Source organism: Natator depressus, chromosome 4 (assembly GCF_965152275.1).
Source record: "Natator depressus isolate rNatDep1 chromosome 4, rNatDep2.hap1, whole genome shotgun sequence".
NCBI classification, from domain to species: domain Eukaryota; kingdom Metazoa; phylum Chordata; order Testudines; family Cheloniidae; genus Natator; species Natator depressus.
The window spans coordinates 95967749-95987481 of NC_134237.1; the positions used below are offsets into that span (position 1 = coordinate 95967749).

At 48.7% G+C, this 19733-nt stretch overlaps 1 protein-coding gene across 10 annotated transcripts in view; it reads left to right on the forward strand.

The window, feature by feature from the left end:
- The window catches only part of APBB2 (amyloid beta precursor protein binding family B member 2), a 341418-nt gene that overhangs the window by 136023 nt on the left and 185662 nt on the right, over nt 1–19733 (forward strand). The gene's annotated exons all lie outside the window — the stretch shown is intronic.

The following is a 19733-nucleotide window of genomic DNA, read 5'->3' on the forward strand; positions in this document are numbered from 1 at the left end:
GAATGGTGATGGGTGGCAGGGGACGAATTTAGGGAATCATGATGTGGGTGGAGTGGGCTTTCTTAATTGAGTCATGATAATGAGAGAGGAGTTGTGCTTCCACTCTCACAAGACATAGGAGATTGAAGCACAGTTTCCCTCTGGTTGCTGTTTCCCTCGTGCTCCTCTTGAATAGCATTCCTTTCCTTCCATGTTTTCCAGCCTCCAGCTGACTCTAAAAGCAGGGCTAGAGAGGAACGGCAGTATGACAAACCTCCTATGCAGCTCTTCTCTGGGCCATAGGAATCTGGTCTGAGTAGATCGCCTGTCTGATTCCAATCTCTCACCTCAAGCAGAAATCCTTCTAATCCCCAACTCCTTCACTCTAGCCCCTAGGTCAGGGGTGGGCAAACTTTTTGGCTGAGGGCCACATCAGGGTTCCGAAACTGTATGGAGGACTGGTGTAGTGTATTAAATTGCTTGCCATAGGAATGTGCTACCTACAGTGTACTACTTACAGCTGCCAGTCCTGGTGCTCTGAGTGGCAGGTGAGGGGGTGGGAAGCTGGGGGGTTGGATAAGGGGCAGGGGGTTCCAGGGGGCAGTCAGGGGTCAGGGAGCAGGGGGCAGTTGGATAGGCGTGGGAGGCCTGTCAGTGGTCGGGGGTGTGGATAAGGGTCAGGACAGTCAGAGGACAGGAACCAGGGGGGGATTGGATGGGGGTGGGGTCCCATGGGGGGGCAGTCAGGGGACAAGGAGCAGGGGGGGGTTGGATGGGTCGGGGATTCTGAGGGGGGCACTCGGGGCGGGAAGTGGGAGAGGGTGGATAAGGGGCGGGGGCCAGGCTGTTTGGGGAGGCTCAGCCTTCCCTACCTGGGTGTAGCGTATTAAATTGCTCCCCGTAGGAATGTGCTACTTATGGTGTACCACTTACAGCTGCCAGTCCTGGTGCTCTGTAAGTAGCACATTCCTACGGGGAGCAATTTAATACACTACACCTGGCAGCTCTCCCAGCCGCGCTGCCCGGCAGGAGCTCGCAGCCCCGCCGCCCAGAGCACTGCATGGTGAGCTGAGGCTGCGGGGGAGGGGCCGGGGGGCTAGCCTCCTTGGCCGGGAGCTCACCAGCTGGGTAGGACGGTCCTGCAGGTCAGATGTGGCCCGTGGGCTGTAGTTTGCCCACCTCTGCCCTAGGCACTCTTCCCAGTGCCTGAACTGAACTGTCCACAAGCAAAGATTAATTGCTGGCAGCCTAGCAAGGCTGCTGTTTGAAACACAGTACTTTCAAAGGCGATTCTCTAATGCTTTGAGATATGAAAAGTGAAGTTTGTGTAACAGAGACCTGACAGATCACTTTTATAGGATGGTGCTGTTTTTCTTGTTGCTGAATCATTTGACCTAAGGGAAAACAATCTCTGACCATTTTTCAAGCTTGTTAGTGGTTTGGGAGGCAGTCAGAATCTCTCTTTTTAGGAAACAGTGTTTGATGAAAAATGATTACTTTGACATTTTGCAAACATTATCAGAGCTAAAATTTCAGAACAGTCTTTCTAGCTAGACTTCACGGCAGCTATGCCCTTCCTTTTTTAAAAAAATTGTTGGTTCCATCCAGGGTTTTAAAGAAGACAATGACAAGCTCTACAGGTCCTGATATACCCATCTCTCTTTGCATGGATCCCAATTTCCCCTTTTCTTCATCCACACACCTTTTGGGGAAGGATAGTCTTGTTATGAAAGCACAGAATTGTGAGCCAGGAGATCTATCTTCTCTTTCCAGTTATGCCAAAAACTTGTACATGTGATTTTTTGGAGCTTAGCTATCAAGGTAATAAACAGAGCTGAGTGAATTTTTTTTTTCCAATTTTGAGGGCCAAATGGGGGGAGGAATCTGTTTTGATTCAAAACAAAATGAATTTTTTCAAAGTTTTGTCATCCAATCTCAAAAACATTTTGAATAGACAGAAACATTTTGAGTCAGTTCCATATTATGATTTGTTGTTTTTTTCAGTTCATTTTGAATCAACCAAAACATTTTCAATCAACTCGAAAGAAACACCACACACACACACACACACACACACACGCGAAAATTGAGTTTTTCATTTCGATTAATCTGTTTTGGATGTTTCTCAGATGATTTGCTGGTTTGTTTTTTAATTAGACAAATTTGAAATTGAACTGCCATTTCAAATAAAGTCAAAATGATACATTTTAAAATTAAAATTTGAAATGAAACATTTCAACTCTTTCAAAAAAAAATTGCAAATTGAAACTATTCAGAATAATTTTGGGCCCCCAAAATGCATTTTTTCATGGAAAAAAATTGTGTGCAGCTCTACTTTAGACATAACTCAGCTATTGACACAGAAATATATTTTCATTGTCTGGTCTGTGGTAAGTGCACACAATAAAGAAACAGCAATAATGATTGGCATTTGATATCTAAAACTTTCCGTTTTAATAAATTAAGGTGTTAGTAGCAGATAAAACAAGGTCTTTTAAAAATATGGGCTCAAATTCTCTTCTTTTTATTGGTGTAAATGAGTATAACTGCATTGATGTTGATGTGGTTACTCCAGATCTACAATGGGCGTAACTAAGGGAAGAATTTTTAACTGTATGATTTTTTACTTAACGTACTTTTAGGGGCAAAGTCCAACCGTTAGCTTGATTTTCATGGCTTTTGTGTTGCTTGTAAATAAATATATCCCTTTCTATAAATGAATAAAATCTACAAGGGGTAATATTAGTGCTATGTGGAAACCTTCAGTCTTTTTATTCTGTACATGCAGAGGTGATAATTAATCCATTTACAAGATACGTTGAATTATTTCATAAATATAGTATTGATAGTTTGAGGAGACTAGTGAAAAGTTTTGTATAAAAGGAATCTTATAATCCTCTTAAGTTACAAATAGCTTCTCTAGAGCCTAATAGTAACAAATGTAGAATTACCCAAATATGCTTAAAATACAAATTCTTGAAGTACAAATAGACACAAACATCTGCATCTCTTAAATTTTAGTGTAAAGGTGAATTGAAATGTATTTCAATTTATTTGGGCAAGGTTTGGATTCCAAGAGCGGTTTTAAATTTTATACTATACTCTATACTCATTTGGAATTTAATCTATACTCATTTGCAATTTAAAAGGGCAATAACCCTGATTAAAATCAGTGCAAGGCATCTTTATCAACCTACAGGAAATAAAATGTTTCATGCTCCCCAAATGAGCTTGCTGCCGCTGTTTACCACTGCTGTTACTGAGCTTGCTGAACTGAAAGTCAGCACAGGACGTCTCTTGTGCTGCTTTTGTTGGGAGAAAGCTGCATAAGGAAATCTCCTCCTCCTGAATTACCTCTTTTGCATAATCAATTTTTTGTGGGTTAGTTTCAAAAATATTTTCAATTTTTTTTTCTAAATTTAAAATATGTAGCCTTTTATTTTATTTAGGATAAATTTAGTTATGTTATCTTACGCCACCATGGGTTCGGCTCTGGTTGCTACAGTTTCAAGCTTGAGAGAGTGAAAGTCACCTCTGCTACTTGTCTCAGATTTAGAGACTCTAGGAGTACATGCAAGGATAGTGACCACACATACACACGGGTGTTGGAACAATATTTATAGTGGGGTTGCTGAAAGCCATTGAACAAAACTGTAAACCCTGTATATGATGGAAACCACTTCAAACCAGAGGGTGTGCCACACTCCTACTTCCAGCACCTATGCACACACATTCAGAAGTACATAGTCTAGTCTGTATTCCAAATTGTCTTGCTGGTTGAGAACCACTGCTCCAAAGCACTTGTAACCTCTCCCAGCTTGGTATCATCTGCAGATTTTATAAGTGTGCTCTCTATGTCATTACCTAAATCACTGATGAAGATCATGACAAAGTTCCTCCTCTACGTTGGTGGGTCTTGCTCTTATTGGCGGATTTGCTCGCCTTGGAGCTTCACAGCAGCCCTCAGCTTGGCCGTTTTCATGAACCCACAGTCCAGGTCAACTCCTCCTGTGTCTGACCAGGAGTTGGGAGGTTTGGGGGGAACCCGGACCCGCCCTCTACTCCGGGTTCCAGCCCAGGGCCCTATGGAATGCAGCTGTTTAGAGTGCCTCCTGGAACAGCTGTGTAACAGCAACAACTCCCTGGGCTACTTCCCCATGGCTTTCTCCCAACACCTCCTGTATCCTCACCATAGGACCTTCCTCCTGGTGTCTGATAATGCTTGTACTCCTCAGTCCTCCAACAGTATGCGTTCTCACTCTCAGCTCCTAGCACCTCTTGCTCCCAGCTCCTTACATGCACACCACAAACTGAAGTGAGCTCCTTTTTAAACTCAGGTGCCCTGATTAGCCTGCCTTAATTGATTCTAGCAGCTTCTTGATTGGCTGCAGGTGTTCTAATCAGCCTGTCTTAATTGTCTCCAGAAGGTTCCTGATGGTTCTGGAACCTTCCCTGTTGGGAAACGGGACCTCCCTCGCTTGCTCCTCAACATGGAGCTGCCCCCCGATCCATCGGTGCCCCCCCCAACATTATTACAATGGTCACGGCCCCCCCGCCGTCCGTCCCTGCTGGCAACCTGCCATCTGCCTTCAGATCCAGCTGTTTGCTTTGAACTTTGCCTTTCGGACCGGACATAACAGCCGACCAAACGAGACTCTTTGTACAAACGTGCGTGGTCCCCCCCCCCCCCCCCCGGACTCTTTACCCCACAGCTTGCCCCTATCACCGGACCCTGATTTCTGTTTTTCCCCCCCTTCCAGTCCAACCCATTTGGCAACCCCCCCACCCCCCGCCTGCAGCCCAGCAGGGAGGAGTGGTTAATCTGCTTCCCCCTCCCCCCTCCTCCTTCTGGTGTCTCCCCGTCTCTCCCTGCTCACAATGGCAGGGAATGAGAGGGGCGAGGCCCCTCTAACAATATCAGTTGTCCCTCCCCCACCTACCCCCCTGCCCAACCCCCAAGCCCCTCCCCCCACCACCACTGTCAAAACACCTGCCACCGCCCCTGCTGGGGCACCAGCAGCAGGAGGCACCGGGGCGATTACTGCCGCTGCTACGTCCACCGCCCCCCCAGATTCTAGGAACCCCCCCCCCCCCCAGTTGGCTGGAAAGGCCAGGGCGGGAAGAAAGGAAAGGGCCCTGCTAAAACCACTAGGCCCTCCATGGCAGGGGCTGCCCCCACCGCTGTGGCCTCGTCATCGACCATGGCGTCCCTCCCTGCTGGTCCCTCTACCAGCTCTGCGAACGTCCCTCCCCCGGCCCCCAGGATGTATGCCCGGGCGGTGGCAGGCTCCCCCCGCCCGCCGCCTCGTCATCTCGCCCACCCACTGCCTCCGCTACCATCACCAGCGGCCGGGGCCCTTTCCCCACCTTGACCAGGAGGCACGTGTCCGTTGCTTCCTGGTGCCCACCTCGCCCCACGTGGAGACATACGTGCAGGCGTTGGCGAAGGTGATAGGACCCACGGCTATTGTGGCGGCCTCTAAAATGTATGGGAAGGTCGTTCTTTTCTTGGCTTTGGAGGCTGCTGCCCAGGAGGCGGTGGAGAAGGGCCTGGCGGTGGGGGGGGTGTTTGTCCCCCTAGAGCCGCTAGAAGACCTGGGTGTTCGCCTCGTCCTCATCTCCGTTCCTCCCTTTTTACCCAATGCTGCCTTGTTACCCGCTCTCTCCACCCTGGGGAAACGTGTCTCTGTCATCAGCCCTCTCCCGTTGGGCTGCAAGGACCCCACCCTCCGTCACATCCTTTCGTTCCGCCGGCAAGTGCAGCTTCTACCGCTGGCGGCGGCACGTGACGGAGAGGCGCTCGAGGGGTCCTTCCTAGTCCCTTACCAAGGAGCCCACTATCGGGTCTTTTACTCTACTGGAGAGGCCCGGTGCTACCTCTGCCGTTCAGCGGGGCATGTCCGCAGACACTGCCCTTTGGCCCAGGGGGGAGGGGCACCCGAGACCCGGCAGGACATCGGCCCCGTCGTTGCCGACGCCTTGGCCGCCCTGGCACCTGAAACCAACCCTCCTCCTACTCGACCCACCGCTGCTCCCGCCCGGGCTCAAGAAACACCTTCCTTACAACGCCCAGGCGAGCAAGGGAGTCCCGCCCAGGCGAGCAAGGGAGTCCCACCCTTGCTATTACCAATCTGGCAGAGCCTATGGAGGAGGGTGTGGCAAAGATATTACCGGGTATAGGAGAGGGCCCGCCCCAAGGAGAACCCCCCGCCCCTCATGCTGCCTCACCGTTACCCCCCCGAACCCCTGAATCATTGCCTCCGCCCCCCGACACGACCCCTGCTAATCAACCCCCAGACGATGCTATCGAGGGCTGGACCCTAGTCTAGGGGAAGCGAGGCAAGCGGAAGGCTCGAGCTCCGCTGCACTCATCCGATGCGGAAGCCCCCCGGAAGACCAGGAAGGGAGGCGCCGATATCGAGCCTTCCGCTACGGCCACGAGTGAGATCCATCCGCTGGTGTCGGGAGGGGAAGACAGACTGGCATTAGAGGGCAGAACCCCCCCTCCACGGGAGACCCTCCCCTCCGAGACCCCTGAGGAAGCTCCTCCTGCCCGGATACCACCCGAACCCCCTGCGAATCCTGAAGCAACCGTTGAGGCGGGCCCTAGAGGAGAGGCCCTCGGGGTAGCAGGAGTTGGCCTCTCCTCCGTGTAGGCGGAGATTGAGGCCCTAGATTTGATCCCGGTCACCCAGGGAGAGGATGATTTACTGCCGGCTGGCCTCGATCTGGGCAACCTCACCCCAGCCCCCCTTTCCCTATGCTCCCTCCCCCTAATTGCCTTCCCGGGCGAGCATCCTGCAGAAGGTGGTCCACCACCTGATGCCATGGCCGCCAAGACCACCACGGAGCCAGCGCCTAGCGCCACTGGGAGCCCCCTCCCTTACCCCTTAACCCTCGACCCTGCTCAGGAGGCGCCTTCTTTTAGCTGCTCGCCTCCTGAAGCCCAGAGCCTTACCTCTGCCCCGCCCCCACCCCTGTCCCTGCCCAATATACCTCCTTCTGCAATGGTATTGCCGCCCCTGAGGTTATTTCTTTCCCGCCTTTCGTAGATTCCCCCCAGGGAGCAGTTTTTGCATTTTCTAGTCACGCCCCGCCATCCCCTTCCACCCCAAGGCGTGAAATGGATTTAATAACCCCAGCCTGTCAGACGCCCCGTCGGTGGTCCGCACCCTGCCTACCCGCCTTAGCGGACCACGAGGCTGCATTAAGAGCCCCACCAGGGAATACCCCGGAAATTGTAACCCCACCCCCCCATGAGCTGCGGCATGCACTACGGAAGTTCCTAGAACACACCCGTGGTGCCCGCAATAGGGTACAGCTGGCTCTTCAGCTATGGAGGGACTTTGATCAAATTCTTCAGGCCACAAGGGCCCTTATACAGGAGGGCAGGGGGCAAGGAAAGCGCGGTGCTGCGGCCTACGAGCGGGCCCGCGGCTTCCGAAAAGATCTACTCATCCACGGGATGGGTCACGGGTTGCTGTGCAACCCGCCGGGGGCCACAAACATCCCCACCAATAAGAAACCCCCACCTCCCCAGCCTTCCGCATGACGCCTCTCATTATTGCAACCTTGAATACCAGGGGCTGTAGGATGGCTCTCCGCAGGTCCCAGGTGCTCTCTTACCTTCGGGAAGGGGGGTACTCTGTAGCTTTCCTGCAGGAGACCCATACGGATCCGACCGTCGAGGACAGGTGGCGGCTGGAGTGGGGGGACGGGGTATACTTTAGCCACTTCACGACTTAGCAAGCTGGAGTGGCGACCCTGTTCTCCCCCACCCTACGGCCCGAGGTACTAGGGGTCACTGAGGCCGTGCCGGGCCACCTGCTGCACCTTCGAGTCTGTATGGAGGGGCTCGTGGTCAATCTTGTTAACCTCTATGCCCCGCAAACGAGCCCAAAGCGGCCACAATTCTATCAGCGGGTGTCTGACTTTCTTGGCACCCTAGATTCGCACGAGTGCCTGGTCCTGGGAGGGGACTTTAACACCACCCTCGAGGAACAGGACCGCTCAGGGGCCGAGCCGAGCCCAGCCGCCGCGAACATTCTCCGAGGAATAGTCGAACATCACTCCCTAGTGGACGTCTGGCGTGACCATCACCCAGATGACACTTCCACGTTCACTTTTATCTGGGTGGAGGCCCATCGGTCACACCACTCTCGGTTGGACCTATTTACTTATCCCGTTTCCATCTTTCACAGGCCCACTCCTCCACCACTCGGCCGGCCTCTTTCTCCGACCATCATTTAGTCACCATAACTGTCTCCCTCCGTGCAGAGAGACCTATTGGCATTTTAACAACAGCCTGTTGGAGGACGAGAGCTTTGTGAGGTCCTTCCGGGAGTTTTGGCTGGCCTGGCGAGAGCAATGGCGTGCCTTTCCCTCGGTGCGGCGATGGTGGGATCTAGGGAAGGTCCGCGCCAAGCTCTTCTGCCGTGACTACACTTGGGGCACCAGCCGACGGAGAAATGTGGCGATAGAGCAGTTGGAACGGGAGGTCTTAGAGATGGAGAGGCGCCTGGCCGCCAACCCCGAGGACCCGTCCCTCTGTGGAGTGTGCCGGGAGAAGCGGGAGGAGCTTCGGGCCCTCAAGGACCACCGGGCCCAAGGTGCCTTCGTTCGGTCCCGTATCCGCCTCCTTCGGGAGATGGACCACGGCTCCCGCTTCTTCTATGCCCTGGAGAAAACGAGGGGGGCCAAGAAACACGTCACTTGCCTTCTAGCGGAAGACGGCACCCCCCTCACGGATCCGGAGGAGATGTGTGGGAGAGCCCGTGACTTCTACACAAGCCTTTTCTCCCCAGATCCGACCGATCCTGGCGCTTGCGGGGTGCTCTGGGAGGAACTCCCCACAGTCAGCGTGGGCAGCCGAGACTGGCTAGAGCTGCCTCTCACCCTGGCCGAGTTCTGAGAAGCCCTCCGTCGCATGCCCACCAATAAATCTCCGGGCATGGACGGGCTGACCGTGGAGTTTTACCGCGCGTTCTGGGACATCCTCAGCCCAGACCTAGTCACTGTCTGGACTGAGTCCTTGCAGAGCGGGGTCCTCCCTCTGTCGTGCAGGCGAGCAGTGCTCGCCTTGTTGCTGAAGAGGGGGGACCTCCGCGATTTATGAAACTGGCGTCCCGTCTCACTCCTTAGCACGGATTACAGAATCGTAGCGAAAGCAATCTCGCTGTGGCTAGGGTCCGTGATGGCGGACGTGATCCATCCAGACCAGACCTATGCTGTCCCAGGTCACAGCATTTTTGACAACCTATTTCTAGTCCGAGACCTTTTGGAACTCGGGCGGAGAGATGGTTTGTCGTTTGCCCTCCTGTCTCTCGATCAGGAGAAGGCATTCGATAGAGTAGACCATGGGTACCTCCTGAGCACTCTGCAGGCGTTTGGATTCGGACCTCAGTTTGTGAGTTTTCTCCGGGTGCTTGCTCCGCGGAGTGTTTGGTTAGGCTCAACTGGACCCTGACCGAACCGGTCAGCTTCGGGCGAGGAGTGCGGCAGGGGTGCCCCCTCTCGGGCCAGCTGTACGCTCTGGCGATCGAGCCTTTCCTCTGTCTCCTCCGCAGGAAGTTGACAGGGTTGGTGCTGCGGGAGCCGGAGCTGCGGCTGGTCCTGTCGGCGTACGCCGATGACGTACTCCTCGTGGTCCAGGACCCGGGCGACTTGGCGCGAGTGGAGGCATTCCAGGCCATCTATTCGGCAGCCTCCTCCGCCCGGGTCAACTGGGTCAAGAGCTCTGGCTTGGCGGTAGGGGACTGGCGGCAGGTAAGCTCCCTCCCACTCGCGCTTCAGACCATCCGGTGGAGTGCTGGTCCACTGCTCTATCTTGGCGTTTACCTTTCCGCCACGCACCGTTCCCCGCCGGAGAACTGGCAAAATTTAGAGGGCGGGGTGATAGAGCGGATCCGGAAATGGACGAGGCTACTCCGATGTCTCTCCCTCCGAGGGAGAGCACTGGTGCTTAACCAACTAGTCCTGTCCACGCTCTTGTATCGGCTCAACACCCTGGCCCCGGCCCCGGGTTTCCTGACCCACCTCCGGAGATTGATTCTAGAGTTCTTTTGGTCAGGAATGCACTGGGCCCCTGTTGGAGTTCTTCATTTACCCCTGAAGGAAGGAGGGCAGGGCCTAAAGTGTCTGTACACTCAGGTCCGTGTTTTCTGCCTCCAGGCCCTGCAGAGGCTCCTTTATAGTGCAGGTAGTTCGACGTGGAGCATATTGGCGCACGCCTTCCTGCGCCGCTTCCAAGGGCTCTGATACGACCGGCAGCTCTTTTATCTTTGTCCGAGAGGTTTTCCGCGAGACCTCTCGGGGCTGCCAGTCTTTTACCAGGACCTTCTCCGGACCTGGAAACTGTTTCTAACGACCAGGTCCATGGCGGCCATCGTGGGAGCAGATCTCCTCACGGAGCCCCTGCTACACAATCCCCAACTCCGTGTGCAGGTGGCGGAGTCCCGCTCGGTGCGCCAGAGGTTGGTCCTGGCGGAAGTCACGAGGGTCGGAGACCTCCTGGACTATGACCGGAGAGACTGGCTGGATCCCCTGACGCTTGCTCGGCGCATGGGGCTCTCCAGCCGTCGTACCCCCCGGCGCGTACTTCAGGAGGTGAAGGCCGCCTTGACCCCCGCTGCTCGGGCTTATGTCAACCGAGCCTTGCGCGAGGGCGCACCCCGCCCATCCTCTACCCCAGGCCCGCCGGACCTTTCCATTGGGCCCCTACCCTGCCGATTCCAACAAACCCCTCACCCTTTCACTGCAAGCCGGCTGCATGAACTGCAGCCGGTCAGTTTTCAAATTGCACCACGGAAATATTTATACACACTCACGCTTCACACCCTTCATGCCCACACCCTGGTGTCCCGCCCCGATACAAAGTGGCGGGACCTCCTGCCACCTTTGGAGGGTGAGCAACTTCGGTGGGCCAGCCTGTATTCCACCTTGGTCCCGAGGCCCGTCGGGGACATCAGCTGGCGGCTCCTTCACGGAGCTGTGAGCACGGGCGTGTTTCTGACACGGTTTACCCCCATCCCGGATACTTGCCCTTTTTGTAATGTGAGGGAAACCCTGGCGCACGTATATTTAGAGTGTGCCAGATTGCAGCCCCTTTTCCAGCTCCTCACAAATATTCTATTGCGCTTTTGGCTTCATTTCTCCCCTCACCTTTTTATCTATACACTTCCCATCCGTGGCCCCACAAAATCGCGGGATCTCCTGGTTAACCTCCTCCTAGCCTTGGCTAAAACAGCCATTTATAAAAACCAGAGAGAGGAGGTTGGCCCATGAAACGTCCTGCGATTGTAGGGCCTTTTTCCGATCCTCAGTACATTCACGTATCTGGGCGGAGTTCCTCTGGGCAGCGTCCACCGACTCCCTTGACGCCTTCGAGGGGCAGTGGGCGCTGTCCAGGGTTCTCTGCTCGGTGACCCCGTCCGGTTCCCTCCGTCTGACCCTTTGATTGAGGGGAAGAGCGAGAGACACCAGCCCCAGCCATTGCCGCTGTGGATACCATCATTACTGTCATCTAGGAGTGGTCCTATAATACATGGGTGTCTACCCCCCCCCACCCCCAAACCGCCCACCCCGCAGCCGTGCCCATCTTGCCGGGCACTCTCAGGAGAGGGATAATCGGTGACACTGGGCGCGGCACTAGGTAACTCGAGGGGGTGGAAGACCACGAGTGTCAAGGAAGCCCCCCCGCTCTAGGCCACCAGGTAACTCAGGAGGGTTGAAGACCACGAGTGTCGAGGAAGCCCCCCCGCTCTGGGCCCAGGCTAGCCTGAACACTTCTCCCTCCTGAAAGCTGCTGTGTTATACCTTCTGTTTGCGTTGTTTTGTTGCATAGTTTGTTTTGTTTTCTTGGTAACTCTTTGCAAGTGTTACAATAAAATTCTTTTCTGTTTCAAAAAAAAAAAAAAAAAAAAAACCTTCCCTGTTACCTTACCCAGGGAAAAGGGACCTACTTAACCTGGGGCTAATATATCTGCCTTCCATTACTCTCCTGTAGCCATCTGGCCCGACCCTGTCACAAGATATTGAACAGAACTAGACTCAGGACCAATCCCTGCAGGACCCCATTCCACGTGCACTTCCAGCTTGATTGTGAACCACTGATAACTATTCTCTGGGAACCGGTTTTCCAGCCAGTTATGCATCCACCTTATAGTAGCTCCATCTACGTTGTATTTCCTAAGTTTGTTTATGAGAAGGTCATGCGAGACAGTATCAAAAGCCTTACTAAAGTAAAGATATACCATATCTACCGCTTCCCCTCCATCCACGAGGCTTCTTACCCTGTCAAAGAAAGCTATTAAGTTGTTCTGAAATGCTTTGTTCTTGACAAATCCATGCTCATTGTTACTTATCACTTTGTTATCTTCTAGGTGTTCGCAAATTGATTTTTTAATTATTTGCTCCAGTATCTGTCCGGGTACTGAAGTTAAGATGGGCTTTGCAGTGTATATAGGAGAGGTTGGGGTTACACTTTTCTCTGAGAAAATCTCGTACTCCATGTTGTACCATGTCTTCCAGAGAAGTTTGCATCTCCAGCAACTGCACAGCCTTCTGTTTGAGGTCCAGTTTACAAGCATTTAACTCTTCTAAGATGTGAGTTGTCACAGATGCAACCGATGTGTTTCTATAACCTGAACATCTAGAAATGCATCTCCTGGCTTACCACTGACATGAAGATAAAGTATGCAGTGACATAATACTTGACACCCATTTGCATTAATGCATGCATCAGCCACGTCTGCACATTTTTTGAATATGGTGAGAGAGTTCTTCACTTTTTCAACTGCTGAGTTTTTCACTGTTGCACCACATGCTTCTAACCACTCCGTTGAGTTTCTTGCAGAAAGATAATGATCATTTGCCAGTCTTGTTCAGAACCAGTGTCCAACTTCAGGGTTAACAAGTGACAATGCAGTTAACATTGGTCTCCAGTTCATAGTTTCTGGTATCTCTTCCTTAAAAAGAAAGTACGATGTGACAGCCATATTTGTTCTCATAAACTGTGTGGTGTCTCCAGCATTCCTAACAGCCTCATTAAGTACTAGAACTGGCTTTGACAATGACTGGCTTACAAGGCTTTCTGCATGTTGATGTAGTCCAGAGGTTTGGTGTTTTGCAGCCTTTTCACATAGTTTGTCAGTATTGGCTTTGCTGATTGTTCTGGCAAACCAAGCTCTCCAGTTTTACCAGTTGTAGCAGTGGGAAGCTTTCCTTCTTCATAAGCTTTTTTGCAAGAGGTGCACCAGTAGCCATCTTTTGTAACTTCAATGAATGGGAAATGTTTGACTGACAAACATCGGGAACTGCCTTTATGCAATGGAGACAGTATTTCTTCCGTAGATAGTTGTATTTGTGCTTCAGGCTATTTGGATGTAGATACACCACTTGAACCTTCAGATGGCATGCTGGTATGTTCTTCGTCTTGGTTGGTTTGACCGCTGGAGGGGGGCAATGGGGGAGTTAGGGGAGGTGTAGGGAAATCCCTGCATGTGCTGTTATTTGCTGGTGTTTGTCCCCACAACTCCTACCCCACAAGAACCAGCTTCACCTCCAAGCATCAGTTATGGTAAATCCATGTCTCCAGTGCATTCCCCTTCCCATACCCTACCCAATGTTTCAAGCTCTGCAAACTCAAGCAGAATGTGCTGTATAAGTTACACTTAGGGCTTGTCTACACTGACAGGGCTGCCCCGGTGCAGCTGTGCTGCTGTAGTGCTTAATGAAGACGCTATCTATGCTGACGGGCGAGCTTCTACCATCAGCATAGGTACTCCACCTCCCCGAGAGATGGTAGCTAGGTCAACGGGAGAAGCCCTCCCGTTGATATAGCAGTGTCTACACCAAGGGTTAGCTCGGTATAACTGAGTCACTTAGGGATGTCAGTTTTCCCCTGAATGATGTAGTTATACTGACATAAGTTTGTAGTGTAGACCAGGGTTTGGGTTAGAAATTAGGTCGATATAACTATGTTGCTCGGGATGTTAAAAATCCATACCTCTGAGCGATGCAGTTAAACCGACCTACCCACCAGTGTAGACAGTGCTAGGTTGACAGGAGAATTCTCCCGTCAACCTAGCTACTACCTCTCGGTGAAGGGGATTATCTACCCCAATGGGAGCACCCCTCCTGTTGGCATGAGTAATGTCTTCACTGAAGCGCTGCAGCAACGCAGCCTGTTTTAAGTGTAGACAAGTCCTTAAGGGTTACATTGGGAAAGTTTTCTTCACAGCTATAACACGCTAGAGCCTTTTATTTTCAATGAAAACTGAGACTTGATAGAACAGCCTAGAAGTTTGCCGACCGCTCTCCCTAGGCCAGTTAGGGCTTGGTCTACAAGGGGAAATGTACTGGCAGAATTTTACTGGTATAATTGTACTGCTGTAGTTATACTGGTATAACTTCCTGTGTGGAAACTTATTCTGAAATAAGAGTGGCTTTTTTCATTTTAGTTTATACCATGTCCAAAGCAACATAATCTAAATAGAAAAAACGGCATTTTAATTCCAGAATAAGAGTGTACGCATGGGAGCTATATTCATATAATTCTAGTGGTATAATTATGCTGGTAAAATTTACTGTGCAGACAAGCCTAAAGATATTTTCTATCTCTTTCTCCTGTTACAAGTAGCATAATGACTCGTTTATTTTTCTGAGATTCTGTGGGAAAATATTTATTCTAAGGGCCTGATTTTCACTTTCACCAAGGATGTTTTATACTGAGCTGACAAAATGTAATTGATGCCCACTTTAAAGCTCCCTTACGCTACTGGAGAAGAGTAAAGAGGCCTAAATGCAAACCAGGCCGTAAAATTTTGGCATAATTCATACCTGCTGGAGACATTTTTCAGATTTGTTTCCGGAAAGTTGCAAATATCAGTTTGCTCAGAGGGAGAAAAGAAAATATTGAGATACAGAGAGGTGCTTCTGCTCCAAACAATTCAAACAGCCTCAGGGTAAATTTTTCAAAAGTGCCTAGGTGACTTAGGAGCCTAAGGGCTGGTCTGCATCAGGAACTTACATCAATATAGCTGCGTCTCTCAGGGGTGTGAAAAATCCACACTCCGGAAAGACGTAGCTATACTGACCTGACCCCCTGCTGTAGGCAGTGCTAGGTTGATGGAAGAATTCTTCTGTTGGCCTAGCTACCACCACTCCGGGAGGTGGATTACCTACGCCAGGGGTTCTCAAACTTCATTGCGCCGTGACCCCTTCTGACAACAAATATTACTTCATGATCCCAGAAGGTGACACTGAAGTCTGAGCCAGCTTGAGCCCCACTGCCCTGGGTGGGGGGCGTCAAGCCCCGCTGCCTGGGGGCAGGGAGAGGGGGAGCAAAGCCGAAGGCCAAGGGCCTCAGCCCCAGGCAGGGAGCCTGTAACTTGAGCTCCAACGCCGAGCACTGAAGCCCTTGGGCTTCGGACCCAGACCCCAGCAAGTCTAAACCGGCCCTGGCGACCCCATTAAAAGGGGGTCGCGACCCACTTTAGGGTTCCAACCCACAGTTTGAGAACCACTGACCTACACCAATGGGAGAACTCCTCCTGTTGGCATACTAATGTCTACTCCAGTAGTTTTCAGCCTGTGGTCCGTGGAGTCCTGGGGATCTGCAGACTGTGTATAAGATTTCCCAAGGGGTCTGCACCTCCATCTGAAATTTTTTAGGGGTCCGCAAATGAAAAAAGGTTGAAAACCCCTAGTTTACACCGAAGAGCTACAGTGGCACAGCTGCAGCGCTGCAGCTGTGTCACTGTAGTGGTTTAAGTATAGTCAATGGCACTTAAGCGCCTAAATTATTTAGGTAATGTGGCCAAGTGGCTAGTGCATCAGACTGGTGCTCAGGAGACCTGGGTTCTATTCCTGGCTCTGCCACTGCCTTGCTAGATGATGTTGGGCAAGTCATTTAATCTCTCTGTGCCTCAGTTTCCCCATTTGTAAAATGCGGAAATAATACTGACCTTGTTTGTAAAACACTTTGAGATCTATTGGTGAAAAGTTCTATGTAAGAGCTAGGTATTCTTCTTTTCTTTTATTCTGAAACTGTTACCCGTGATATGAGATCATGTCTGGTATTATTTCTTAAATCAGGCATGTGATGTATATATAGTTTCTATGTATTATTGCTGTAACACAAGTCAGCAACACCTCGTCTTTGGAAGAGAAGAAACAGTTTTCCTAAATGAAGGTAAAGAATTGCAGACTTGAGGTTTAACTTGCATTAAATGAAGCTGACAGTATTAAATGAACTGACAGTAACAAGTTTAACTAAAATAACAAGGAGTCCTTGTGGCACCTTAGAGACTAACATATTTATTTGGGCATAAGCGTTCGTGGGTTAGAACCCACTTCATCAGATGCATGGAGTGAAAATACTGGAAGGATGGGGGTTGCTTTACCAAGTGTGAGTCAATCTAAGGAGATAAATCAATTAATGGCAGGATACCAAGGGAGGAAAAATAACTTTTGAAGTGGTAAGAGAGTGGCCCATTACAGACAGTTGACAAGAAGGTGTGAGTAACAGTCGGGAGAAATTAGTATTGGGGAAATTAAGTTTAGGTTTTGTAATGACCCAACCACTCCCAGTGTATAAGTTGGGCCTAATCTGATGGTATCCAGTTTGCAAATGTTGCACTTCATGAACATTACCTTTGCCATTGCCCTTTTATGTTGGCCTTAGTAACTTTATTGTTGAAATACTTTTTATATATTTATGGCTTTATGGAAAACATAGTGGTGAAAACAGCCTGACATACTGATAACTTAAAGCTTTGTATATAAGTTTTTATTGGAGTTCAGGGTAACAATACAACTAAATTTTCTGCTTTTCTCATGTCTTTTATTACCAGGTTTCATGTTTGTTGTAATTTAGCCAAACTTTAGCAACATCTATACGCTAGTAAGCTCAGTTAATTTCTGTTATATTCTCCTTCCACTTCCCTATGAATTGCTTAGTTTATAAGGCCCATAAGGTAAGCTTGACATCTTGGTTTCAGTTGTAGGTATGGTTTAGTGCCTTGAGTTAAATAAGAATTACGGTTTCCCAACATAACACAGCAAAATTAAACAGAAGATCTTGATCTAGCTGTCAAAGCAGGCTGAAGGTAAAAGTTACATATTCAGGTACTAACAAACAATCAACTTTCTGCAGAGTTACTGTATGATGTGACTTCGTCTGGCACTCAGAATTTTTTTTAGTATTCAGTTTGCTTAAACAAAACTATAACAATTGGTTTATAAATTAGTTATTTATAATTCTCAGAGAGTATTTTCTGTTTGCACCATTAAGATTTTGTAAAGAGGGGAAAAATTTTGCTCTTATAGGCAACCTCGCTGGGATGTAGTTCTTGGTTTTTGTTTTTGTTGTAAGGTTTATGAGCCTAATTTTAGTTCAGTTTTAATGGGACAGCAAATTACAGACTGACAGTGTGGAGACTAACTTGAGTTTCCCTGTTGAAAAGACATCCTGTGTTCTGAAATACACCCTATTCAATTACTGAAAACGGTGAATGCAGTTGGTAGGACATAGGTATGTGAGTGACATAGACATGGATTGCATTTTCTTCCTCTTGCTGCTGCTCCACAGAATGTGAACCCAACCAGTTTCATGCTGTTGCCAGCATGCATCCTCTGCAGTCAGTAACAGAGAACAGAAAATTAGGAAGGAAGATGATGGAGATGGGGACTAACTTTTTTTTAACTCAGAGGTTTAGGAGAATAAGAGAATCCCAGCAAAATGGAGCTCAGAATCTGGAAATCTGTTTCAATTTCTGAAAAATGTCAGATGGTTAATTAAAACTGCTGTCGTTACGTCTTCCTATTTAAGGTACTTATGGGCCCCATTACCATTGTATGTCTCAGTCTTTAATGTATATTAAGGGACTTGCTCAAAGTCACACAGGAAGTCTGTGGCAGAGCAGTAAATTGAGCCCCAGTCTTCCAAGCCCAAAACTGTTGTCTTAACATCCTTTTTTTGTTGGTACAGGTTAGTGGCTTCTATAATAAACTCTGGGAGGCAGTAATCCTTGGAGATAGTTACTAATCATCTATCAAGTCTTCTTGACTAGATGGTTTTCCTTTTCTTTTGTTATTTGTTACTCTCTGATTTAGAAAGCAACACTATAATAACGGATCACCATTATATGTTAAAGACACGGGGAAGGGGTATGAATCCTCCTCCTATTTTCAAGCAGGTTCCTATTTTTAACCCAAGCCTCCTTTATGAGCCAGGGAGAAAAGGAGAAAATTAAATTAAATGGTTAGAAACACTATACTAATTTAAGACAAATAAAAGATTATTTCAATAAATATTAAATAAAATAATTTAGCCAGGTAGCATAAGGAAGGTTCACTTCTGTACTCCATACACTAGAATCTTGCCAATCTGGATTTTGCTACTCTGCAAAACCAACAGTTCTCCTCAGAAAAATCAGATTGTCTCATGTCACAAAGGTATGGAGATAGCACTATAGTGATGTCTTTTGTTACAAAGATTGATTACACTTACAAAATATACTACAGTATGTTTACTAGCAGATCATAAAATGTAAGTAATTAAAACTAAACTACACTTGTCAAATAAATGAGCAAAGATCAAATTTACGAACCTAAAATCTGAAGTTAGGCTGTTAAATCCATGTTTAAGTACCTAAATAGAAGCGGCCTGATTTTCAGAGGTGCTAATCACCTACCTACAGCTACTATTAGTCTGTGGGAACTGCAGGTGCTCAGCACTTAAAAATCAGGTCACTTTTATTTAGATGCCTAACTTAAGGTACTTAGATTTAAACATTTTGATTAAATTATATTCTGATTCTTCGATTTTTGTTTATTGCAAACTAATCTGTAATGGATTCCCAGTCCGTATGAATTAATGAGGTTCTGCTGTACTTTGATTTCTCTCCATTCTTTACATTTTGGCTTTTGTTTATTATTTCACTTTGTCTTGCTTCATCTATGATAGCTTCATATAGTGTACTAATGGATTATGTCCCATTTATTTTATTTACTTCTCAAATCGTCCCTTAAGCCAGTATAAAGTCTGTGAGACCCAAGAGGATTCCTGTTCTCACATCATATTTGGTGTAAAATAGATATAGGCTAATTACTTTGATATTGTGAATTTGCTTTTATTTGCTTATTTAATATTTTTTGCTGTGGCCTGGATGTATTGACGACCATCAGTAAGTATATTAGAATAAGAGCGTTCAGTACAAAACACAGAGAACAGTTAAATATTTAAAGGATCGTGTAAACTGGTTTTGAGTGAATCTGGCTTTGGTGATGTGCAGATGAACTTGTCAGAATGCACACAGCTACAACAACACTGCATTCAAAGGATAACACGTTCTTCTGTTGAACCCTGATTGAATCATGAGATTGCTCTGGCCACAACAAATGAGTATTGTTCCTGCAGCATTGTTTCAAGTGTACTTTGCTTTTCCAAACACGTATACTGCCTCAGTAATATCTGGCTCAAAACTTCTAGCTTCAATCTGGGTAATTTTGGTGTAAAACTAAACTGTAGCTAACAATAAACTGGTGAACAGTGATTCATTGTTGTCAGGCCTCAAGGTTTTGGTTGTTATGAGATTGGTCAGTAAAAGAGAGAGAGGTCTGTATATATGTAAATTAGTTAATGTGCCAGTAGATGGTGCTCAAGAATATGCACCACTGTTCCTAATTTTTCAGGAGCAAAGCAGCTTTTATATACTGCAAATGGGATTCAGTGGCTGGGCTGAATGGGTGTG